The 23,584-nt window shown below is 45.6% G+C and overlaps 1 pseudogene; it reads left to right on the top strand.

Moving 5' to 3' along the window:
- The first annotated feature begins 18,248 nt into the window (after positions 1–18,248).
- LOC127679820 (40S ribosomal protein S15a-like) lies at positions 18,249–18,639 on the top strand (annotated as a pseudogene).
- The last annotated feature ends 4,945 nt before the right edge of the window (positions 18,640–23,584 follow it).

The raw sequence follows: 23,584 nt of genomic DNA on the forward strand, positions 1-23,584 counted from the left end.
AAACAGTCTCGATGCAATAGCATGAGGATTTCTTTATTCCAGAATTCTGGGTTCCACAGCCGTACACCACGCAGGGTTAGAGGACTATGGACCCCGAGTGCCGAACTGCGACAGCTTTTATAAGTTTACGACAAAGCCTGAGAATCACAAACCAATCATTTCTTAGCATGGATAGTCCGCGAAATGCGAGCCAATTGATTTGTACCACTCCATAGTTTTTAGGCCAATCAGTTTAAATTATTGGAGCCCGCGCTCAGTGGACCAATTAGTTTCCTATAATGTCTACAGCTGCATGAACTCCTGCTTAGGGGTAATGGAGTAAGTTTACAGAAGCAAGATAAGCTTAGCCCATTTCCAGTTACCTTGTGGGGCCAGGATCACCTATTCAAGGCCTTTCTGCTAGGTCTAAACAAAGGGCGGGCTCTGGAATGTGACCTTTTACCTAGTTTCTAACAAAGCGAGATAGCATTTTAAACTCCTGATTTCTTGGGGTCATTAGAGTTAGGCTGTATTATTTTCTATCCTTTCAGCAGTGACCACTGAAAGTCAGCTCGGAAGAGCATAGAGGGTCATTCCTGACAGAAAGGGATGCTCGCTGTGATCTCTGAGGTGACGGACAATAGTGGGAAGTCTATCAGACTTTGGAAGTCCTCTCAGGAGCTGAGGAGGAGTTCCACTGGGGTAAAATCCAGGTGTGGGTGGGCTGCACTCTCTGCTGCTTCCGCTTCTGGTGGATTGGGCCTGGGTAGGTTGAGCAGGCTCATGGTTGCGACATCATCTAGTCTACACAGCTCGTCACATGGGTCTCAGAGCTCCCGCCACATCCTTTCGTGCACAAGGACTCCCAACCTCAAGGCTGGTTGGTCTCACATCACATGGAGATATCTCACATGTCTTCAATGTCACGTTTTTCAATTAAAGCCACCTCCCCTGGTCGTAGATGTTAGAACACCGATGGCACAAATCAACCAACTGTGCTTCCTTGGGCTTTCGATACAAACATGCCAAGAATTCTCCAAAGCAGGGAGGGACAAACCTTCTCCTGTGTGGCTTTGGGCTCATGACCCCCCCCCCCCCCCCCCACTGCTTGGGCAGCAGGGCAAGAAGCTTCTGGCCTCGACAAGAAGAATAAAAACAAAAACCAAACCGTCTCCAGACATTATCAGATCACCTGTTAGATTTGGCCGAGGTCTCAAGGTGCCACTCAGGGAGGAGCTGGGGCTGAGGCCAGGGTCAGGTCTCCTTTTTCTATGATTCATCCAAGCTGCTGTGAAGGACATGACTCACTGAGACGGAGCATGTCCATCTCATAAGTCACCCGCGTCATTAGAGGCAGCTGAGGTGCACACGGGCTACACCGGACTTTTCCTCAGACCCCTCACCCACTTTTGCAACCTCACCTCGAACTGCTCATTCTAGTTCTGTGAACCTCACAATAAAAGTAAACAGATAATGATACCCAGAAACTTAAATTCCTTCTCCAGGCAGGCTAGCTGTGAGCAAACAAACAAATCCTCCTGGGTGTCTGGAGAGGGCTGAGGGAAGAGGTATCCCAAGGTCCAGGCCCACAGCAAGCTACGCATTCCATAGTCTGCTCTTGTCAAGTAAACTTGGGTAAAACTGTATTCTCAGCTTCTACACACACACACACACACACACACACACACACACATACACACATGCCTATACAGAGAGAGAGAGACAGAGAGAGAGAGAGAGAGAGAGAGAGAGAGAGAATATTAGAACTAGTCAGTATGGAGCAGAGTTGGGGTTTATTAAAAATATTTGAATATATATTCCCAGCATAAGGCTTGAACTGAATCGGGACACTCAAGGACTTGGGACACTCAGGCAGAAGGTGACACACAGAGGACACTGGTGTGGGCTCCTCTAAGATTAGTCACATGTCACAGTCTTTATGACAGACATGGGACTTCACTGAGTTTTTCCTTTCTCAACCCGTCTCTCTAGCTCTCCAGTATTGTTTTTGGTTTTTTTAAGTTTATTTTATTGTATGTATGTATGTTTTGTGTGTGTGCATGCGCGCATGCGGACGCGCATTGCCTGCATGTTTGTCTCTGCCCCACATGTGTATGGTGTCTGCAGAGGACAAGAGAGGATATTGGGTCCCCTAGGAAATGTAGTTACACTGGTTATGAGCCACCATGTAGGTGCTGGGAATGGAACCTCTTCCACCAAAGCGCTCTTAGTTGCTGGGTCTCTCTCCCACCGACCTCCTCAGTTTTAGTTGAGTGAAGGAAGAACCTGAGGACAGAGCAGGAAGACCTCTCATCATTCAGCAGGGTGGACAAATCCCTTCCGGTCTTTAACCACAGGGACCCTGCACATAGGCAACTCCTAAAATCTTATTATGCCACTGCTCCTTACAGTCCAGCCCATCAGTATCCACAATCAAACTCTCACCCCTGTCGCCTCCCCACCTGCTCCCCTCCCCACCTGCTCCCCCTCCACACCTGCTCCCCTCCACACCTGCTCCCCCTCCACACCTGCTCCCCTCCACACCTGCTCCCCTCCACACGGGCTCCCCTCCACACCTGCTCCCCTCCCCACCTGCTCCCCTCCCCACCTGCTCCCCTCCACACCTGCTCCCCTCCACACCTGCTCCCCCTCCACACCTGCTCCCCCTTCACACCTGCTCCCCCTCCACACCTGCTCCCCCTCCATACCTGCTCTCCCTCCCCACCTGCTCCCCCTCCACACCTGCTCCCCCTCCACACCTGCTCCCCCTCCACACTTGCTCCCCTCCACACTGGCTCCCCCTCCACACCTGCTCTCCCTCCCTACCTGTTCCCACTCCCCCACCTGCTCCCCTTCCCACCTGCTCCCCCTCCACACCTACTCCCCCTCCACACCCGCTCCCCTCCACACCTGCTCCCCTCCACACCTGCTCCCCCTCCACACCTGCTCCCCTCCACACCTGCTCCTCTCCACACCTACTCCCCCTCCACACCTGCTCCCCTCCACACCCGCTCCCCTCCACACCCGCTCCCCTCCACACCTGCTCCCCTCCACACCTACTCCCCCTCCACACCTGCTCCCCTCCACACCTGCTCCTCTCCACACCTGCTCCCCTCCATACCTGCTCCCCTCCATACCTGCTCCCCCTTCCAGGATGTCTACATGAGCACCACCGCCACACCAGGCATCGTGACACAGCTCTGATTACCAATCAAGACTGCACACACAGAGCCTTTGAGCAGAAGTCCAAACCTCTTCAAATGTCTACAGAGCCCCATGTGGCAAACACTAGTGTGCCTCTCCAGTTTTCTCACCAACCTGCCCAGCAAGCTAGAGCCACTCCAGGACACTTAGAGCCTCTAACCCTGCTCCCCACCCTGTCATTTCTCTGTGACTGCTAAGTTGTTCCCGTGGGCCAGAACATTCTTTTGTTCTTTCCTCACATTATTTGCTCAGCCTTAGCCCTTCAGAAGGCCTGTGTCAACATTCCCCTCCCAGGCCCTCACAGCACCTGACACACGCTCATCAGTGCCTCTTACTCTCTGTCCACCCCACCTGCCACATCTCATACCACCCACCCCAGAGCAAGCAGGCTCTTTGAAGTTTAAGACTGTCTCTTCTCTGAGTGTTTGCAGAGCTTGGCATATGACATCCATCCGTGTCAGTGCCTTAACTGTTTACTGAAATGTTCAATGACCAGCACAAAGCAACATGGCATTTCAATATACAGCTAGTTCATTCTTAAATACCCACAAAAACTATTTTGTATGATAAAAGAAACATGGATGACGACACCCCTAATAATTTCCCATTGGAACATGCCAGAGAGCTCTTTACGTGGTCATCTCTTCCACTGGCTTTCCACGAAACCCAAGCCACACAGGGTTTTACTAGGAGACTAGATTAATGTAGTTATATATAGAACTGTCCAATAGTTAAGCAGTAGGAATTAAAAATCAATAATTGAAAACAGTAGTCAAGACAGCTCACCCTGGGGAATCCAAGACTCTGATAGCCTCTCAGTTGCTACTGGTTCAAGACTAAATTTCCTCAGAAGAATCGAGGGCTCGCACATCCTTTGTGGTTTATCAGAAATGTGAATGTTTGGGCTAGGAAGCACGTGAGTGTCGAGCTCGCACTGTGTGCTAAGTATCTGTTGGAGGACTTGGTAGTTTATTACAGAGACGAGTCCTCTGTGGTCTCAGACTTACACAGAGGAATGTCAAGGTCACCGAGATTAGTTTTAGAGGTTACCAAGGACTTGCTTAAAAGCTTTTTTTGTGTCTGACAACTCTGACCTTTAGAAATAGATAAGAGAACGTTTAAAATTGTGTTTTCTTTTCAGAAAAAAAAATGTTGATACCTCCCTCCCGCCACTCATAGGGGGGGTCACAACCCCTACACGTCCCCTGTGCCCCAGCGATGCTGGTGGCCATCTGTTTCAAATACAATTTGTACCTTCCCTACCTCCACTATTTCCTCTTCTTTTATTTTTTTTTCAATTTGAGAGAGGGAGAGAGAGAGAGAGAGAGCAAGCAAAATCACAATTGGAGGCAGGGTGTGTATGTGCCATACTGTTTTCTCCTTCAGTTTTTCCATTATTCATTTGCAAGACCCAAGTCCTTGTGGCAGGGCAATGGGGATACTGCCCCTGTCACTTCTGTCCACATTAAATTTCTGTTTGCCTGGCTGCAGACTACATTTTTTTTTTTATTTCTTGAGGCAAGGTCTCACTATAACACCTGACTATGCAGCTCAGGTTAGCCTCAAACTCATACAGAGCCCCCTGCCTCTGCCTCCCGAGTGCTAAGACTAAAAGCAAACACGACCACTCTCTGGGCAGTGGTGGTGAAAGGATAGAAAATAATACAGCCTAACTCTAATGACCCCAAGAAGTCAGAAGTTTAAAATGCTATCTCGTTTTGTTAGATACTAGGTAAAAGGTCACATTCCAGAGCCCGCCCTTTGTTTAGACCTAGCAGAAAGGCCTTGAATAGGTGATCCTGGCCCCATAGGGTAACAGGAAATGGGCTAAGCTTATCTTGCTTCGGTAAACTGCCTTTACCCCTATGCAAGAGTTCATGCAGCTATAGACATTCAAGAAAATAGGAAACTAATTGGTCCACTGAGCGCGGGCTCCGATAATTTAAACTGATTGGCCTAAAAACTATGGAGTGGTACAAATCAATTGGCTCACATTTCAAGGGCTCTCCATGCTAAGAAATGATCAGTTTGTGAGTCCTAATCTTATAAAAGTTGTCGCAATTTGGCACTCATGGTCCACAGTCCTCTAGCCCTGCGCGGTGTACGTCTGTGGAACCCAGAATTCTGGAATAAAGAAACCCTTGTGTTATTGCATCGAGACCGTTTCTCACAAGTGATTTGGGTGTCTACTTCCGGGGCGTGGGGTGCTGGGGCAACCTCGGTTTTTGGGGTCTTACAGTGGTGCCTGCTTTTAATCCCAACATTTATAAAGCAGAGGCAGGCAGATATTTATGTATTCCATGCCAGCATGGTCTACAGAGCTAATCCCAGGAGAGCCAGAGTTACAGAGAAACCCCCGTCTCAGAACAACAAAAGAAAAAAATAAAATAAAAAGTACAACCACACCTGGTTTTGGAGGTTTTGTAACCAGAAATGACCAGATAACAAAGTGCTAGCTATGAGCATGTGTGAGTGAGGCCCCAGGCCTGTGCTGTGTGCTCGTCAAATCTGTCATCAGCCTTTCCACTATCTGGGATTCCTGTGTGACCATGACCAGGCCCTACAGAACAACAGAACAAAGCAACAAGACAGAGCAGGCTGGCGAACCTGTGGTCCCAGGCCACCCCACCAACCTCGATTTCCCTCTGCGTGCATTATCACAGGACAGAGAAAGATGACCCCACCTGTTGGCTGATCTCTGAACCTTAGCAAATCTAATCACACGCCTTCATCCCCTGTAAGACTCTGGCAAGCCTTAACTTACTGGACATGGGAATAGATGCAAAAGCAAGAGGAATGTTACTTAATCCAGCATGCTTGGGTCGCCCTGCCCATGGGGAGAGAACGACCATGGGCGCCCATCCAGAGGGCCTTTATACAGTCCTCAGGGCAGCCACCATTAGGCACAATGTGATTGGCAGAACAGCGTGACTTTTAAACTGGTCGTTAGGGAATGAGGTAGGTGGCCAACTGTCCCAGAATAACTCTGGGCCTTCCCTAGCCATAGGAACCTCCCTGTGGTCTGAGGGATGTAATTTAGCCCCTCCCTTCTGGAGGGTCTGGTGGAATTTTTCAAAGTTTCTGAGCTGACCTCTTCACCCCAAGAGTATGATTTCTAGAGTGTGACCTTCGGTGACAGAGGTCACACTACACTCATGTGTCACTGTAGTGACCTGTGCGTAAGTTAGAGTGTTGAGAGTGACTAAGATTGTTGTGGCACGGCTACACTGATGTCTTCTGTGATATCCAGCAATTAGCAGTGCCCTACGCACGGAGGTCTGTGGAGAAGAATGAACCAACAGCACTTGCCACTTAGATGCTCCTTCTAGAAATGAAACAAAGATGGCTGCCATGACGTCAATACACAATGCATTTATAGAGCAACCAGAGAGAATGCAGCTGCCTAGTGAGGGGCCTGGTGTGCTCGACTGAGACTAGCAATTCTCCAACAATAAATGTGTTGTGGTAGCAAAGTTGGCAGAGAGTTCATGTAAGACACAGATGGCTGCTGAGAGTCTGGCTAAAGTCTCTCATGACACCACAACCCCCGGGAGATCCTGAGGAAGATGGCCACATGGTTCTTCTACAGCCTAGATAACCTCCACTGGGCAGTTCTCCTTAGAGCTGGGCCTGTGCATATTGTTTCTCAGAGATACTTGCCCCAAAGGCAGGGACTAATATTGTTCTTGCAGAGAGTATTTTTATGGGACCTCAGACAGCTGAGAGGTCTGACTACACTTCTAGGCTTGGAGCCAACTTCTCCACTTAGCTCCTGTGCAAACCTAGACATGTGATTGTCCTGTATCTTCATGTCTTCCCTATAAAACAGACACAACAGAGCCATCTCATGAGGCTGTGTAGGAATTCGTTTCTACTTAAGAGACCTAGGACCTTGCCTAGTAACGAGCACATGACAGTCATGTGGTCACTAACGTGTTTATCTTACTTGCCCTCTCCCCTGCAGGTGACTCCTGCAGTGTTTCTGATCAAAATAATAATAACCTTCCAGGCAAGGGTGGAGTGAGGTGCTGGGCATGTGTCCAGGCACTCAGGAAGCTGAGCAGGAAGAGCATTTGAGGTAAGTTAGACAGACACAAAGGAAGAATGGATGGAGGAAAAGGAGGGTTAGTTGCTTTTCTCATTGGAGTGGAAAGTGCAACTGAAGTGAGAAAGGGTGTCTCACGCTCACAGTGTGTGAGAACAGCCGTGGTGGCAGGGAAAGTGCGGTGGCTGGTCACATAGCATCCTCAGTCAGGGAAACAGATGGGTGCCTGCTGGTGCTTAGCTCACTTTCTCTTGCTTCCAATTTGTAAAAAGTCGTATGCACGTGGACTAGGCATGGTGGTGCACACCTGTAATTCCAGAACAAGAGAGGCAAAGGCAGGCAACCTCTGAGTTCAAGGCCAGCCTGGTCTACAGAGTGAGTTCCAGAATAGCCAAAGCTGCACAGTGAAGACCTGTGTAAGTTAAAATAAAGTGTGAGAGGTGTGTCTGTGTGTGTGTGTGTGTGTGTGTTCCCATGCACTTGTGAGCACACACGGCTGTACACATGCCATGACATATGTGTGCAGGTGAAAAGACCTCTTTGGGTATCATTAGCCACCTCCCAAGTGGTTTGAGACAGGGTTGCTTTTGTTCATTACTTTAGATACCAGGCTAGCTGGCCCGTGAGCTTCTAGGAAGTCTCCTGTCTCTGCCTCCCGTCTTCGGGGTACTCAGACCCTCACACTAAGTGAGCACATTGCCCACTGACCTGTCTCTTCGTCCTCTTTCAAGTGAGTCTCCCCTTCTCAGTTAACGCTCCACAGAAAACCCTCACAGACACACTCACATCTGGGTGAGTCCAGATTATGTGAAGTTGACAATCAAAATTTACCACCCCAGAAGGGAAGGATCACAAACAGAAGGGAGGGAAGACAACGTGTCTCTGAGGCAAAAACAAACAAACAAACAAAGCAAGATTGACGGGGGCCACGGTCATGAACTGAGGCCTGGAACCTTGTGGCAAGGATGGACTCACTGCAGAGAGCTCAAGAGAAGCTGTTAGTAACGGTACAGCCTAGTGGCAGAGACCACCGCGGGATGATGGGATGATCAGCAAGGACATCAGCAGCTGTGGAATGGAGCTGACCCGAGCCGACAAGGAGAGCCGTATGTGGACCACGGACCCAGAGAAGTGCTCTGCCAAGGCTTTTTGGAGCCCAGCTAATCATGAGTGAGTCCCAGACGCTAAGCACTGCGCTCTTACACTGCTGGACTCTGGTTTTGCTTTAATTTGATTGTAATTATGCCCTGGGTCTTCCCTCTTGGAATAAGAAAGTCTTTAACTTATTTTTTTTTTATTCTATAAGATTCCAAAGTTAAAATTGGAAATTTTATAGAGATTTTAGAATCTTACAGACTGGAGATTTTAGAGAAAGTTTTGAATTTGCAAGAGACTTTGGGCGTTTTTTTAAAGAGACTGAACTTTTAAAGCATTTGAATGTTTAAAGACTGTGGGACTTTTAAGGTTATTTATGTTTATATTGTGATACTAATATTAGTGTGAGATCTTGGAGATGAACAAGCAAAGAGAGGTTGTGGCTTAACTGTGGCATGTTTGAGTTGACTAGGGTTCCATTGTGCTGGCTCATTGTGTGCCAACTTGACATATGCTAGAGTCATTTAGAAAAGGGAACTTCATTTGAGAAAATGCCTCCACCGATTGGCCTGTGGAGCCGGCTGGGATGCATTTTCTTGGTTGATGATTGATGTGGGAGGGACCAGCTCACTGGGGATCTCCTGGGATGGCTGTCCTGGGGGCTGTAAGAAAACAGACAGGGCAAACCACGAGGAGTAAGTCAGTAACAGTGTTCCTCCTTGGCTTCTGCATAGGTTCCAGCCTCCAGATTCCTGCCCTGACTTCCCGGATGACAGACTACAACTGTAAGATGAAACAAGCCCTTTCCTCCCTTTGTGGTCAAGGTGTTTTATCATAGCCATAGAAACCCTAATTAGCATGCAGTCTGAAGCCGAGTCTACTCATCTGACCTTTCCTATAGCTAACGCCTGAACTTTTCAGATAGCCTCTAACTTCCTTATGCTCCCCACCAGTCCATAAAGTTTTTTCTGCTTCTCCGCCCCACCCCCACTTGCCCATCATCATGTCTGGGGAGCAGTAAAGGTGGCTGCCAAGGGGAAGAGTCATTCACCCACACTGTTAGAAAGAGATGGGCTACCCGCAAAAGTTCTCTTAGTGTTTTCTACTGTGGGTAGGAAACATCCGTGCAAGTAAGTATGACCTCTGCCTGACTCCCCTTCCTGTGAGCTATAGAATGAACACAGTCTGCTGAAGCACACCAGTGGCGGCCACAGAGAGCCCTGGTGCCAAGTGAGGTAGCCCTTCCAGTTCCTACGCTTTCTCTTGTCAGGATGGCTTTCCTCGGGACACCACGGTCCTGTGTTGGCTGACTCTTCCGTAATAGAATGCCATGGGTCACCTGTCACAGGGTACAAAGCATGCGCACAGCTGAGTGGAGAGAGATAAAGCTGCTTCCAAAGGGATGCCCTCCATGAACAAAGGAAGTGGGGCATTTTATTCAGGAAGCCCAAACACGGTTATAGAGGTGGGGCCTATTCCTGAGCAACCGCTGTGGTTTAGGGAGGACAGGCAGACGAGTGACGCACCGCGGTACACAACCCTAATCGCAGCCCTGAAAAAGGAAGTGAAGACAATCTGCTGCACCGTGAGGTCAGGACCAGTTCAAGCTGACCCCTCACCCCCTACACACACCCCCAAAATGGGATTGTAGATACGTTTTGGGGCATGCTTAGCTTAGTTTAAGGAGGGGTTGTTTAAAAGGTTAACAGGGGCCGGGCGGCGGCGGTGGTGGCGCACGCCTTTAATCCCAGCACTTGGGAGGCAGAGGCAGGCAGATTTCTGAGTTCAAGGCCAGCCTGGTCTACAGAGTGAGTTCCAGGACAGCCAGGGCTCCACAGAGAAACCCTGTCTCGAAAAAACAAAACAAAATGTTGATGGGGATGGGAATGCTCTGATTGCACATCATAAAATTTTGAAGATGTGTTTACTAAGTGTTCCTGCATCACTTACCTTCTAAGGTGTTCCCTGAAATGTACAGGAAGCCTGGCCCTGCTCCCGGCCAGTCCCCTCAGCAAAGGCATGAGCTGGCTCTTACTGTGTCCATCTCTTTTGAGAGTGTGGGTGGCTATAACACACCCTCTCCACAGATAACCACCGCCTGCAGAGGCTGCCATATATGGAAAGCAGAGGCTAGAGGGCCGAGATAGATGCCTGCCCCAGATTATCTGGAGGGGCCTGAACTGCCTTTGTGGGTCCTTTCACAAGAGGCCCTTTGACCCAAGCAGAAACTGTGGCTTGAAGCCAGCAGATTTACAGCAACCAGAGGCCGTATAACAAGGGAGCACAAGAAGCTATCACCCTGACTTCAGTCTAGATATGCTGATTACAGACGTCTGACCTGCAGAACTCTGAAGGATTAAATGAACGTGGTTTTACACCACCCAGTTTATCCTAATGTGTTCTGGGAACCACAGTTCAGCAAATAACCTCAACAGATTCATTTCCATATATTCACTCAACAAACAATTACTAGAGGCCAGGCACTGTGATAGATGCTGAGATATCGCAACAGTCAAGGCTGAAATTCAGTGACATGGCCATCTGAAGGATGTGCTCTTCTTGACTACAGAGTAGGTGGTGAACAGAACTGTCAACCACCATATGGACCTCATATACCAGAAGCAATTCCTGTACAAATGCTACACAGGTATGCTCATGGTGGCCGGATTTACCTGAAGAAAGCGAAGCTATCCAGAAGCCCCAGCAGCAATGCTCAGGCTATGGTGTCTGGTAGGGAAAACAGAGCTCAAAACATTTCCCTGCAGACTCCCACACACAGCTACAGGCATGCCCTGCGCAAAACAGTCTCAAGAAAACACCACCATGCCTCCCAATGTGACGCATAACTATAAGAGAGGGTTTTTTCCACATTAACTCAGAGACCAGCCATGCATAATGCACAACCAGCTTCGGGGTGAGGTCATGACTCTGGCGGCGCCTTGTTCAGATGAGTTAAAACATGTTGCAGCTGGAGGCGCACGCATCATGCAAACACTGTGCCTCCCGTATGCCAGCTGGTCACCTCAGGCAGGCAGTGACCTCATGAAACCCCGTGTGAGACATTTCAGAACAGGTCATCCCCAAAGCTTGGTAAGTTCCTAGCACTAACCTGGCATTAGAAGACACTTAAATCTGCAAAATATCTGTTGATCATGGGCGCAGAACTCACTGCCTGAACCACCCACTCGAGATGTTGGATGAAGTGGGTGGGGCAGGTGGTGGGTGTGGGGATGGCAGACTCAAGCGTTCTCCCCTCCCCCACTCATCCCATGACCCTGTAAACCGCAGCTTCCAAGACACTCAGATGCTAAACCACACTCTTCTTTTGAGGAATAACACACACATACACACACACACACACACACTACGCACATGTTCAGAGGGTGCTAAGTATTTACCAGGCTCAGAGGCACAGACCTGCAGTCCTGGACTTCACAAGGCTAAGGCAGGAGGATGATGAGATCCAGGCCAACCTGTGCTACACAGAGACCTTACTTCAAGACCCCTCTCTGGGGCAACGATCGAGGGACATTTGAATCATTAGGGTTATTCTGTTGTTTCTCTTTCTTTTCTTTTCTTTTTTTTTTTCTTTTTTTTTCTTTTTTTGGGGTTTTTTTTTTTTTGGTTTTTTTTTTGGTTTTTTTTTTTTTTGGTTTTTTTGGATTTGGTTTTTTCAAGACAGGGTTTCTCTGTGTAGCCCTGGCTATCCTGGAACTCACTTTGTAGACCAGACTAGCCTCGAACTCAGAAATCCACCTGCCTCTGCCTCCCAGAGTTCTGGGATTACAGGCATGTGCCACCACTGCCCCGTTCTGTTGTTTCTATAAGCAATGAACTCTACATCATCTTTACAGAGTACAAAATACTGTCGTTGTTGTTTTCCTTTTAGTGAAAATAGATTTTTTTTCTCATATAACATATCCTGATTAAAGTTTCCCTTCCCTGGACCTCTCCTAGCACACCCCCCCTCACATCCAGATCCACTCCCTTTCTGACTCTTGTTATAAAACAAAAACTAACACATTGGAATTGGACAAAGCAAACAAAGACAAAGAAAAGAGCCCAAGAGAAAAGCATAAGAATCAGAGACCCACTCACTTGCACAGGAATCCCACAAAAACACCGAACTAGAAGCCCTAACATATGTGCAGAGGACTGGGTGCAGACTTGCGAGACCTGTGTGTGCTTCCTCAGACTGTGAGTTCATGTAAAGTTTAATCACGTCAATTTAGCAGGCCTTGTTTCCTCGCTGTCCTCCATCCTGTCTGGCTCTTACACTCTGCCTCCGCTTCCACAAGTTGTTTGAGGCCTGAGGGGAGGGATAAAGACATCCTGTTGAGGGCTCAGTGTTCCAAGGACTCCCTCTCTGTGTGGTGTCTGATTGGGGGGGAGGGTCTCAGTATTTGGTTCTATCTGTAGAGCTTCTCTGGTGAGGACTTACTGTAGGCTCTGGTCTCAGGTGACCCAAGCAGTGTCAGGTTTGGATTCCATCTCATGGGGTGGGCCTTGAGTCAAGTCAGATATTGGTTGGCTACTTCCACAAACTTTGTATCACTATGGTCCTAGCATATCTTGCAGGCAGGAGAAATTGTTTAGATAGCAGGGTTTGTAGCCAGGCTGGGGTTTACATTTCTATTTTGGTAGCTCTTGAAGTACCTTCCTGTAAGTACGTTGTAGCCAACATGTAAGTGTGAAGGTTCTATGTAGGCACCAACTTTGCTTCTCCATGTTCAATGAGTTGTACAGGTGTTGTCTTCAGCATTGGGGACTTGTTTGTGACGTCTTGGGTTGTTTGAGGTTCCCATGGGACTCCTTTGGCCAACAACTCAACTAGATGTAACCCGATCCCAGTACTAAAAGCTTGATTTGGTGACAAGAGATGTCCAGTAGGGACTCTGCCCCTCCCATTATTTTGCAGTTTCATTTAGATTACTTTCATATATGTATATATCTTATGTATACATATATATCTATGTATACATGTATATATGTATGTATACTGTAGGAAGCTTCTACTGTATTAGGTTCAACACTACCCCACAAATGGCCGTTAACTGTTTCTTCACACATTCTTCCATCCCTCTCTCCCTCTCCTCTTGTTCCTCCCATTCTAGCCCCTATCCATCCATAACTATTCCATTTCCCTTTCCTAACAAGATCTATCTGCACCACCCATAGTGCATTACTCTATACCTACCCTCTGAGGTTCTAGAGGTTGTAGGTCTACTATCACTGACATAGCAGCTAGCATCCACATATAAGCAGATGCATACCATATTTGTCTTTCTGAGTTGAAATATCCTATTCAGGATACTTTTTTCTACTTCCATTCATTTACCAGTGAATTTCATAATTTTTAGCCTTCTTAATAACCAATACTACATTGTATGAATTTATTACATTTTCTTTATTCATTCTGCTGTTGAAGGACATATAAGTTGTTTCTAATTTCTGGCTATTGTGAATAGAGCAGCAATGAATATGACAGATCAAGTGTCTCTGATGATAAAGCATCCTTTGGGTATATGCCTAAGAGTGAATCTTGAAGTAGATCAATCCTCATGTCCTGAGGAACCGGCACACTGATTCCCATAGAGGCTGGACAAGTTTTCACTCCCACCCGGAATGCGTGAGTGTACCTCTAACTCCACGTCCTCGCCAACATGAGCTGTGGCTTGTTTTATTGATCTGAGCCATGCTAACAGGTGCAAAATTAAATCTCACAGTAGTCTTGATTTGCATTTCCCTGATGAAAAGGTTGCTGAACATTTAAGTGCTTCTCGGCCATTTCTATCTCCTCTTTGAGATCTCTGTTTAGCTCTGTAACTCCTTTTTTAATTGGATTATTTTTCTTGATATCTGGTTCTTTTAGTTCTTTATATATTTTGAATATTAGCCCTGTAGCAGATTTGTAGTTGGTAAAAATCTTTTCCCATTCTGTAGGCTTCCATTTTGCCCAAGTTCTTTGCCTTATAGAAGCTTTTCAGTTTCATGAGGTCTCAGTTGTTAATTGTTGATCTTAGTGCTTGTGCTAACAATTACTAACAATAACTATTCAGAAAGTTGTCTCCCATCCCAAGGAGTTCAAGGATATCCTCCCTTTCTCTTCTGTCAGGGTCAGTGTAACTGGTTTTCTACTGAAGACTCTGATCCATTTGGACTTGAATTTTGTGCGATATGATCCATTTGGATTCTTTTACATGAAGCCATCTAGTATGACTACCTCTATTTGTTGAAGATATTTTTCCAGTGTATATTTCTGGCTTCTTTTATGGAGGGCAAGAGGTCTTTGTGAACACAGAAAAGCATTAGAGAAAACAGGAAAAGTTAAACACACAGACTTATCTTTTCTAAAGAAAGAGATGTTTACCTGTCTCCCACTCAGAACACTGGAAAAGGATGCAATTTACAACCCAGTGATCTTTGCTATCTGTAGAGCCAGGCTTCACCCGAATGCCCCAGAAAGTTATGTTTGTTTATCCCAGACTTAGCCCTACCGCAAATCTTGAACATTTCTTCCTGGCCATAAAACCCATCCTTATGAGAGATGTCACTTGTACTTTACAACAGCCTAAGTAACTTCTGTGTTATCTCAGGTCCAGGCCAACCCTGACTCCCACAGGTATTGTGTTACCTCAGCCATCCTAGACCCTTGTCTTGAGCATTGTTTCTGAGTCAACAGAACCCATCTTCATGGAAGAAGCCATATCTACTTTGTAAAGGGTTTTAATGTAAACGTGTCTTAATGGATTTGGTTTTTGTTTTTTCACATGGGACCGAGTTAATTGACAATTTTAATACAGTTGTGCTGTCCTTAAATATGGTTAAAACAAACCACCCAGTGTCAGACTCCAGAACTTTGGGTCAGCGCTGGCTAAGTCAAACTGAACCAAGTTTCATTTCTACCTCTCTGCAGATCATTCCACTGCCGACAGTGACACTTACAGGCAGTGACACTTACAGGGATCCCTACATTTTCATCAAATATCAAGGATCAATAGGTATATAGATTTAGATCTGGGTCTTTAACTCAATTCTGTTGGTCGACAAGTTGGCTTTTGTGCCAACTTTTGATGTGTTTGTATTACTATAGCTCTCTAGCACCATTTGAAATTGAGGACACCTGAGGTGTTTTGTTTGTTATTCAGGATTGGTTTATTTTAGCAATCTTGGTGTTTTTCTATGTTTCCACATGAAGCTAAGAATTGTCCTTTCAAGATTTATGAAGAATTGTGTTAGAATGCTGATGGAAATTGCATTGAATCAGTAGATTGCTTTACGTGAGATGGCCATTTTTCACTATGTTAATCCTATCGATCCATGAGCAAGAGAAATATTTCCATCTTCTGATATCTTTAATTTCTTTCTTCAGGGATTTGAAGTTTTTGTCATGCAGGTCTTTTACTTCTTAGTTAGAGTTACCTCAAGATAATTATTTTATTTGAAGTTTTTATAAAAGGTGTTGTTTCCATGATTTCTTTTTCAGGCCATTTGCCATTTGTATATAGGAGGGCTACTGACTTTTGTGAGTGAATTTTGTCTCCAGCTACTTTTCTGAAAATGCCTATGGCCATAGGAACTTCCTGGTGGGATTTTAGGGTCAGTTGTGTGTATTATCATATCATCAGCAAATAAAGATACTCTGAATTCTTTGTTTTCATTTCTCTCTCCTGGATCTCCTTCAGTTGTCCTACTGCTCGGGGTCAGACTTCAGGTTTTGTATTGAGTAGGTATGGAGGGAGTGGACAGCCTTGTCTTGCTTCTGATTTTAGTGGAATTGCTTAGATTTTTCACTCCATTTAATTTTATGTTGGCTACGGCTTGCTGTGAACCGCCTTTATGTTTAGATAAGTACTTTTAATCTCTAATCTCTGCAGGACTTTTATCATGAAGGGGTGTTGGACTTTTGTCAAAGGCCTTTTCTTCATTTATTAAGGGGACAATGTAATTTTTCTCCTGCAGTTTATGTGCTGGATTACATCTATGATTTACATATGTTGAGCCATCATTGCTGCATCTCTGGGATGAAGCCTACTTGATCATGATGGATAACTTTGTTGATGTGTTCTTGTATGCAGTTTTCAAGTAGTTTACTGAACATTTTTAATATCTATGTAATTAATTCTCTTTCTTTTTCAGGTCTTTATGTGGTTTGGGTATCAAGTTAACTGTGACCTTGTAAAATGAACTGGGCAATGTTCTTCCTATTTCTATTTTGTGGAACCATTTAAGAAATATTGCATTAACTCTTCTTTGAAAGTCTGGTAAAATTTTGTGCTAAAACCTGAGTTGAGAGACTTTTAATGCCTGCTTCTATTTCACTAGGGGTTATAGTTTAAATTATTTATCTGATCTTGATTTAACCTTGGCAAGTGGTATGAATCGAGAAAACCATCCACTTCATTTTCTAATTTGGTGAAGTACAGGTTTTTATGTACTCTCCATCTGTTTTTATATCCCCCTTTTTTATCAGGAATTTTGTTAATTTGAATATTCTCTTTATATCTTTTAGTTAACTCAGATAAGGGTGTGCCAATCTTACTGATTTTTCTCAAAGAACCAACTTTTTGTTAATTGATTCTTTATATTGTTTTGTTTGTTTGTTTGTTTGAGTCTGATTATTTCTTGCCACCTACTCCTTTTGTGTGTGATTTCCTCTCCACGTTTTAGAGATTTCAGGTGTTGTTAAATTACTAATAATAATGGGAGATTACTCCCATTATTTCATTCTGTTACTTAGTGCCTTGCAGTAGTAGTGCCTAGGTCTTAGTGTTACTTAGAACCATCTTCATTGTGTCCTATAAGTTTGGATATGTGGTGTTTTCACTTTCACTAAATTCTAGAAAGTCTTTAATGTCTTTCCTGGATTCTATCTTGACTCATTTTTCATTCAGCAGTGAGTCATTCAGTTTCCATGAATTTGTAAGTTCTCTCTTGTTTCTGTTGATGTTCATATCCAGTTTAAATCCATGGTGGTCAGAAGTATACAGGGTGTTATTTCAATTTTCTTGTATCTGTTGAGACTTGGTTTGTATCCAAGTATTTGGTCAGTTTTGGAGAATATTCTATGAGGTGCTGGGAAGATGGTATATTCTTTTGTTTTTGGGTAAAGTGTTCTGTAAATATCTATTAGGTCCATTTGATTCATAATGTCCATTAACTCGAGCATTGGACTGTTTAGTTTTGTCTGGATGAGCTGTCTACTGGTGTGAGTGGAGTACTGAAGTCTCCACTATCAGTGTGTGAGTCAATATGTGAATTAAGCTATAGTAGAGTTTCTTTTATGAACATGAATGCCTTTGTGTTTGATGCATAGATGTTAAGAATTGCGATGTCCTAGTGGTAGATTTTTTTTTTCCCTTGATGAGTACGTAGTGTCCTTCCCTATCTTCTGATTATTGTTGGTTTGAAGTCATTTTGACAGATATAAAAATGGCCATACCAGCTTGCTTCTTAGGTCTATTTGCTTGGAATATCTTTTTCCATCCTTTACCCAGAGGCAATGTCTATCCTTGACGTTAAAGTGTTTCTCGGATGTAGTAGAAGGGATGGATTCTGTTTTCATATCCATTTTGTTAGTCTATAACTTTATATTGGGGATTAAGTTCATTGATTTTGAGAGATATCAATGAGCAGTATTTACTGATTCCTGTTATTTTGTTGTGGTCGTGGCAGACGTGGTGATGATGATATTGGTGGTGGTGGTATGGTGTGTGTGTGTGTGTGTGTGTGTGTGTGTGTGTGTGTGTGTGTTTCACCTCTTTTAGTTTGCTGTCTAGAATTATTCATTCCCCATGTTTTCTTGTGGTTAATCTCTTTAGGCTGGAAATTTCCAGTACCTTCTGTAGGTCTGGATTTGGAGATAGATACTAGTTAAATTTAATTTTATCATAGAATGTCTTATCTACTCTTTCTACCGTCTTCCCTCGCCATCACCATGGTATAAAGGAAAGTTCTGGAGAATGCTCTCAATAGCATCAACAAGACTGAAAAGAGAGGCGAAGGCCAGGTCCTCATCAGGCCGTGCTAAAGTCATCATTCAGTTCTTAACTGTGAGGATGAAGCAGGGCTACACCATTGAGTTTGAGATCACTGACGGTCACAGAGCTGGGAAGATCATTATAAACCTCACAGGAAGTGGAGTAATAAGCCCCAGATTTGATGTTCAACTCAAAGACCTAGAGAAATGGCAGAACAATCTGCTCCCATCACGGCTGTTTGGCTTCACTGTGCTGACAACCTCGGTTGGCATCATGGACCACGAAGAGGCAAGACGAAAACATACAGGAGGGAAAATCCTGGGGTTCTTTTTGTAAATGTAAAGCATAAATAAAAAGTCTTTGTGGAGCCAGGTGGCAGTGATGTTGGCGCACGCCTTTAATCCCAGCACTTGGGAGGCAGAGGCAGGCGGATTTCTGAGTTCAAGGCCAGCCTGGTCTACAGAGTGAGTTCCAGGACAGCCAGGGCTACACAGAGAAACCCTGTCTGGAAAAACCAAAAAACCAAAAAAAAAAAAAAAAAAAAGAAGCCTTTGTGGTCTGTGAAAAAGAAAAAGAAATGTCTTCTATTGTGACTGAAACTTTTGCTGGGTATCTGTGGTTTCTTAGAGTTATTAGAACATCTGTCTAGAGCATTGTGGCTTTTAGAGTCTCCACTGAGAAATCACATACTATTCTAATATGTCTATTTAAGTTTAGTGTTTAGATTATAATGTGCCGAGGGGCTTTCTTTCCTGGTCCAGTCTACCTGGTGTTTTTTTATGCTTCTTACAGCTTGATAGGTATCTCCTTCTTTAGGTTAAGGATTTTTCTTCTATGACTTCCTTGAATATTTTCTCTACCTTTTATCTGTGTTTCTTCCTCTCACTCTATTCCTGTTATTCTTAGATTTGGTCTTTTCACGGTGTCTCAGATTTCCTGGATGCTTAGTAGTAGGCAGTTTATTTGGGTTTTTTGTTTGTTTTGTTTGTTTGTTTGTTTTTACATTTAACATTTTATCCAGTGTATCCATTTATTGTATTTTATCTTCAACGCCTGAATTTCCTTTCTTCCATCTTTTACATTCTATTGGTGATGCTTGTCTCTGAGGTTCCTGTTTGACTTCCTAAATGTTTGACTTTCAGGTTTCCTTCAGTTTGGGTTTTCTTTATTGATTCTATTCCCACTTTGATGGTTGAACTGGTTTGGCTTGGTTTGTTTTCATTTCCCTCCACTGTTTGTGTTTTCATGTATTTCTTTAGGGGATTTATTCATTTCCTCTTTAAAGACCTCTATTATGTCCATAAATGGTATTTGAAGGTCTTTTCCTCGTGCTTCAGCTGTGTTGCAATACTCAGGGCCTGCTGTGGTAGAGTTGCTAGGCTGTAGTAGAGACACACTGTCCTGACTGTTATTGATTGTGTTTTTATGCCGGTGTCTAGGCAGCTGGATTTGGGATGATTATACATTGAGGTGCTAGTATCTGGCCTTGACTTCACTGGGTGGGTGTTTTGTTCCTTGGTGTCTGCTGCCCTCTCTGATTCTTAGGACAGTGTGGTAGCTGTGTGTTGCTCTTCTGGAAGCTTCTGGAAGTTCCAGATAAGATATGTCTCTAGGTGCTGGAACTGAAAGTAGGAACAGGGCTGGGCTGACAGAAGGCTGAGGGGCCCCACGAGCGGCAGGAAAGCAGGCCATTCCATCAGGATCTGCTTATTCTCCTGGGAATGGACTCAGAGAGTGAGGGGAGGCTGACGCAGAAGCTCAGCCCCATGAAATGCCTGCTGGGGTTGGAGATCTGGGACACAGTATTGGAGGGAAGTTTGGGATCTCCATGTGGTTCACTGGAGAGGAGAACAGAGGGGAAAAGAGGCTGAGGCAGGGGGTCCGGTGCAGAACTGGGAGGAGACTGGAGCATTGGTTTTGGAGGAGCTGATGGAGAGGGGAAGATCTGCAGTTAGCCTACCTGCTTCCCTGTCTGGAGTCCACAACAGTGTTCTTCCTTCTAATGGTGTTTCAGTGGCTACTCTGAGTGTGGGCTGCCTCCTACACACCCTTCCCCACCTACTCCCCGGCCTGCAGCTGCGCACCAGTCACTAGAACGGAATGTGTATAGAAAAGAATTAGCCCCTCCCGGAGAAAGCACTGGTTCTGGACTCTGAACCCTTAGAGTACCCCGCCTGACAAGAGTGTCCCTTTGCCTGGAGGGGATTGGACCACAATGGGCAGTCTAACAATGTGATGGTGGTGGGTAGGCTGGAGATGTAAGGTCAGTCTTGCAGGTAGCCTATTATACCCACCCGTCCAAGCCTTACTATATACACCAAGCTGCAGCTGAGCTTCCCAAGGTAACAACACACACTGCATGTTCACAAATATCACCAAAACTGGCACTGCCCATGACTTCACTGGAAGAACATCAGAAACTTAGTTCTTAGAATAGTCTGTTCCATTCCAAAACCACAAACATGGCAGCATTTGGTAAATACTTCAAGTCATTCTAGAGACTTGGGAATTCTGAGTGGTCTAGAATCCTGCAGTTTACAATCTGCCTGAGAAAGGAGGGTCGTCTCAGCCTCAACTCTCAGTTTAGCCTTTTGGAGCCATGGACTCTGTTGATGGCCTGGGGAGGGGGGCACTTTTTTGTTTTGTTTTGAAACAAAGTCTGGCTATGTAATTTAGGCTGGCTTTGACCTTAGAATGACCATCCAGTATCAGCCTCCAAGTGCTGGGATTATGAGTGTTCATATTATCATGAACATAATGCTATCAAGTAAAATGTGCAGTACCCAGAGAAAACTAGTTATGAGGACATGTATATGCCAAAAGTGTTGCTTTGTTTGTGTTGTTATGTTTTATTTTTAAAGATGGTTTTGAGACAAGGTCTCACCTGGTATCCCTGACTGGTGTGGACTCACCATGGCTCCGTCTAGCCTGAAATTTACATAATGTTGGTGCCTCTACCCCCTGGATGCTGCTGGATTCTAAGCCTGAGGCACTGCACTAAGATTGCTTCGTGTTAAATAGCAAGTTCCAGCAACATGTTTAATGTTTAACACAATCTAAAGAAGCAATTAGCAGAGCCAATGTTTCAACAGCTGTAAAGAACTGTGGGTCCATGGCTATCACAGCCTCGGTTGTATATTCCATTGCCTCCGCTTGTGATAGATGATTGGAAATTTCAGTTTGACAAGTTAGGTGTGGATCTACACACTTTTGATCTCCGCAATCTGGAGGGAGGGGAAGGCAGATGGCTGTGAGTCAGGGGCCACCCTGGCCTACATACCAAGTTCCAGGACAGCTAGGAGGGCTACATAGTGAGGCTGTCTTCCATGACTGTAAAAAATAAAATAAGATACATTTCGGTGGGGGTTAGGTGTCCGACATTTACAGATAAGGAAAATGTGGCTCAGAGAAGCCAGGCAACTGAGCTAAACTACAAAGCTAGGAGTTTCCATTCACCGAGGTCTGGCTGAGAACAGAACAACAATAAATCTGGCAGTTTGGCAATCTGGGAAACAAATGGCCAAGAAAGTACCCCAGAACGTCCTGGGCTCAGACCTCATCTGTGTTCACATGCCCAAAGGTCTGACCGCAGCATGGAGACAGAACACAGGACACGGTCCTGAACTGTGTGCATTAACATGTCAGTGACCGCTGAGACTGCAGCCAAGCTCCTGCAAAAATCACTGTGGGATAAAGTCCCGGACCCTGGGGTTGTGGACGATTAACTCACTCAAGGAAGAACTTCCTGGCTTCTCTGGAGACAAGCTGGCTGTGCACACAAAGAAACCTGCAGGGGCCTTGCCAAGATCCACATCACCTTCAAAACCTGCTTTCTCAAAACCTAAAAGACAGAAGGATGCACGAACAACCACCCCCACCCACTTCCCACCCCCAACCCGAGCACACACCAGTTTTCCCTGCAACCTTTGGATGTGAAACGCCTTTATCTGCAGGGCTGTGACGGCTGAACACCTGAGTCCTGGGAGACGTGCGAATATCTGAGTCCTGGAGACATGTTCCATGTCTGAGTCCTGGATAATATGCTGAGTACCTGGGTCCTGGAAGACTTGCATGTTTCTTACAGCTTCTGGAACAAGTCACTTCAAACTCAGAGGCTTACAACAATTCACATTGATTTTCTTGAAACTCCGGGTATCAGGAGTCTCGAACGGTTTAGCAGCCTTCTGAAGACTAAAGGAGACAACTCCTTCCTTGCCTCTTACCTTCTTTGCCCTGACTCCTGTGCATACTTTTTCTTCAAACCAGTGTCAGCCAAGCTCTTCCCCTCCCTGGCTTCTGCCCCTCCTCACACCTGCGGCTTACAGCTCTCGGCTTTTCACGGGCTCCCCTGAACTGTGCACACTGACTTCTGTATCAGGACCCTAATCACATCTGCCAAGCCCCTTCCCTGGCTAGACGAGTCCACAGGTTCCAGACAGTAGCACGCAGCCTTCTTTGGGAGACTTAATCAGCAATAGTCTGTCAGAGGAAGAATCCTTCCCTGTCACCAAAGGGCCGTGGGCTCTTTGCTGGTGATCCCCAGTGCCCGGTGTTCTGATCCAGGCACCGAGAGTGATGCCCTCAGCTAACTTGCTACAATTCCTCAGGGCCGTGGGGGAGGGCATCAGGACAGGGGAACTTGCTTTGCCTCACGGTCTGAGGTTACAGTTACAGCAGGGGAAGCACGAGGCAATGCTCACACTGTGTTTGCAGTCAGGAAACTGAGACACCGCTGATCTGCTGCTCTGTTTTCCTTTTCGATGCAGTCTAGGACCCAATCAATAGAGTGGCACCACCCTCACATACAGTGCGTTTTACCTCCTCAATTAAACCAGTCTAGAAAATCCCCTCACAGGCATGGGCAGAGAGAGGCATGTCTTCTACTTGATTCTAGATGCTGCCGAGCTGACAGTCAGTATCCCCCAGAACAGGTGGGTTCTGTAAGGCCCTTGAGCCTGGCCTGAGCCCAAGGTGTTGTATCACCTTGACTCCAAGGAAACGTTTCAGCCCTGGTCCCAACAAATTGTGAACATGTATGCTGTTCCCTGAGAAACAGTTAAATGCTCAGATCCTAGAACTGGCCTGCACATATTTTTCGATAAAGAAATCCTTAACTCTGAACAATCTTTAAGCCTCTCTTTAGATCTAGGCTGGAGGTGGGTGATTTGCCAAGACCAAGAGTTGTGAAACCAGTTTGAATACTTCTCAAGTTCTGCATGAATGGTCTTGCATCTTTCTAAAATGTGTGCACGCGTGCGCAAGTGTGAGTGTGTGTGAATGT

The sequence above is a fragment of the Apodemus sylvaticus genome, chromosome 3 (genome assembly GCF_947179515.1).
Source record: "Apodemus sylvaticus chromosome 3, mApoSyl1.1, whole genome shotgun sequence".
In the NCBI taxonomy this organism is placed as follows: Eukaryota; Metazoa; Chordata; class Mammalia; order Rodentia; family Muridae; genus Apodemus; species Apodemus sylvaticus.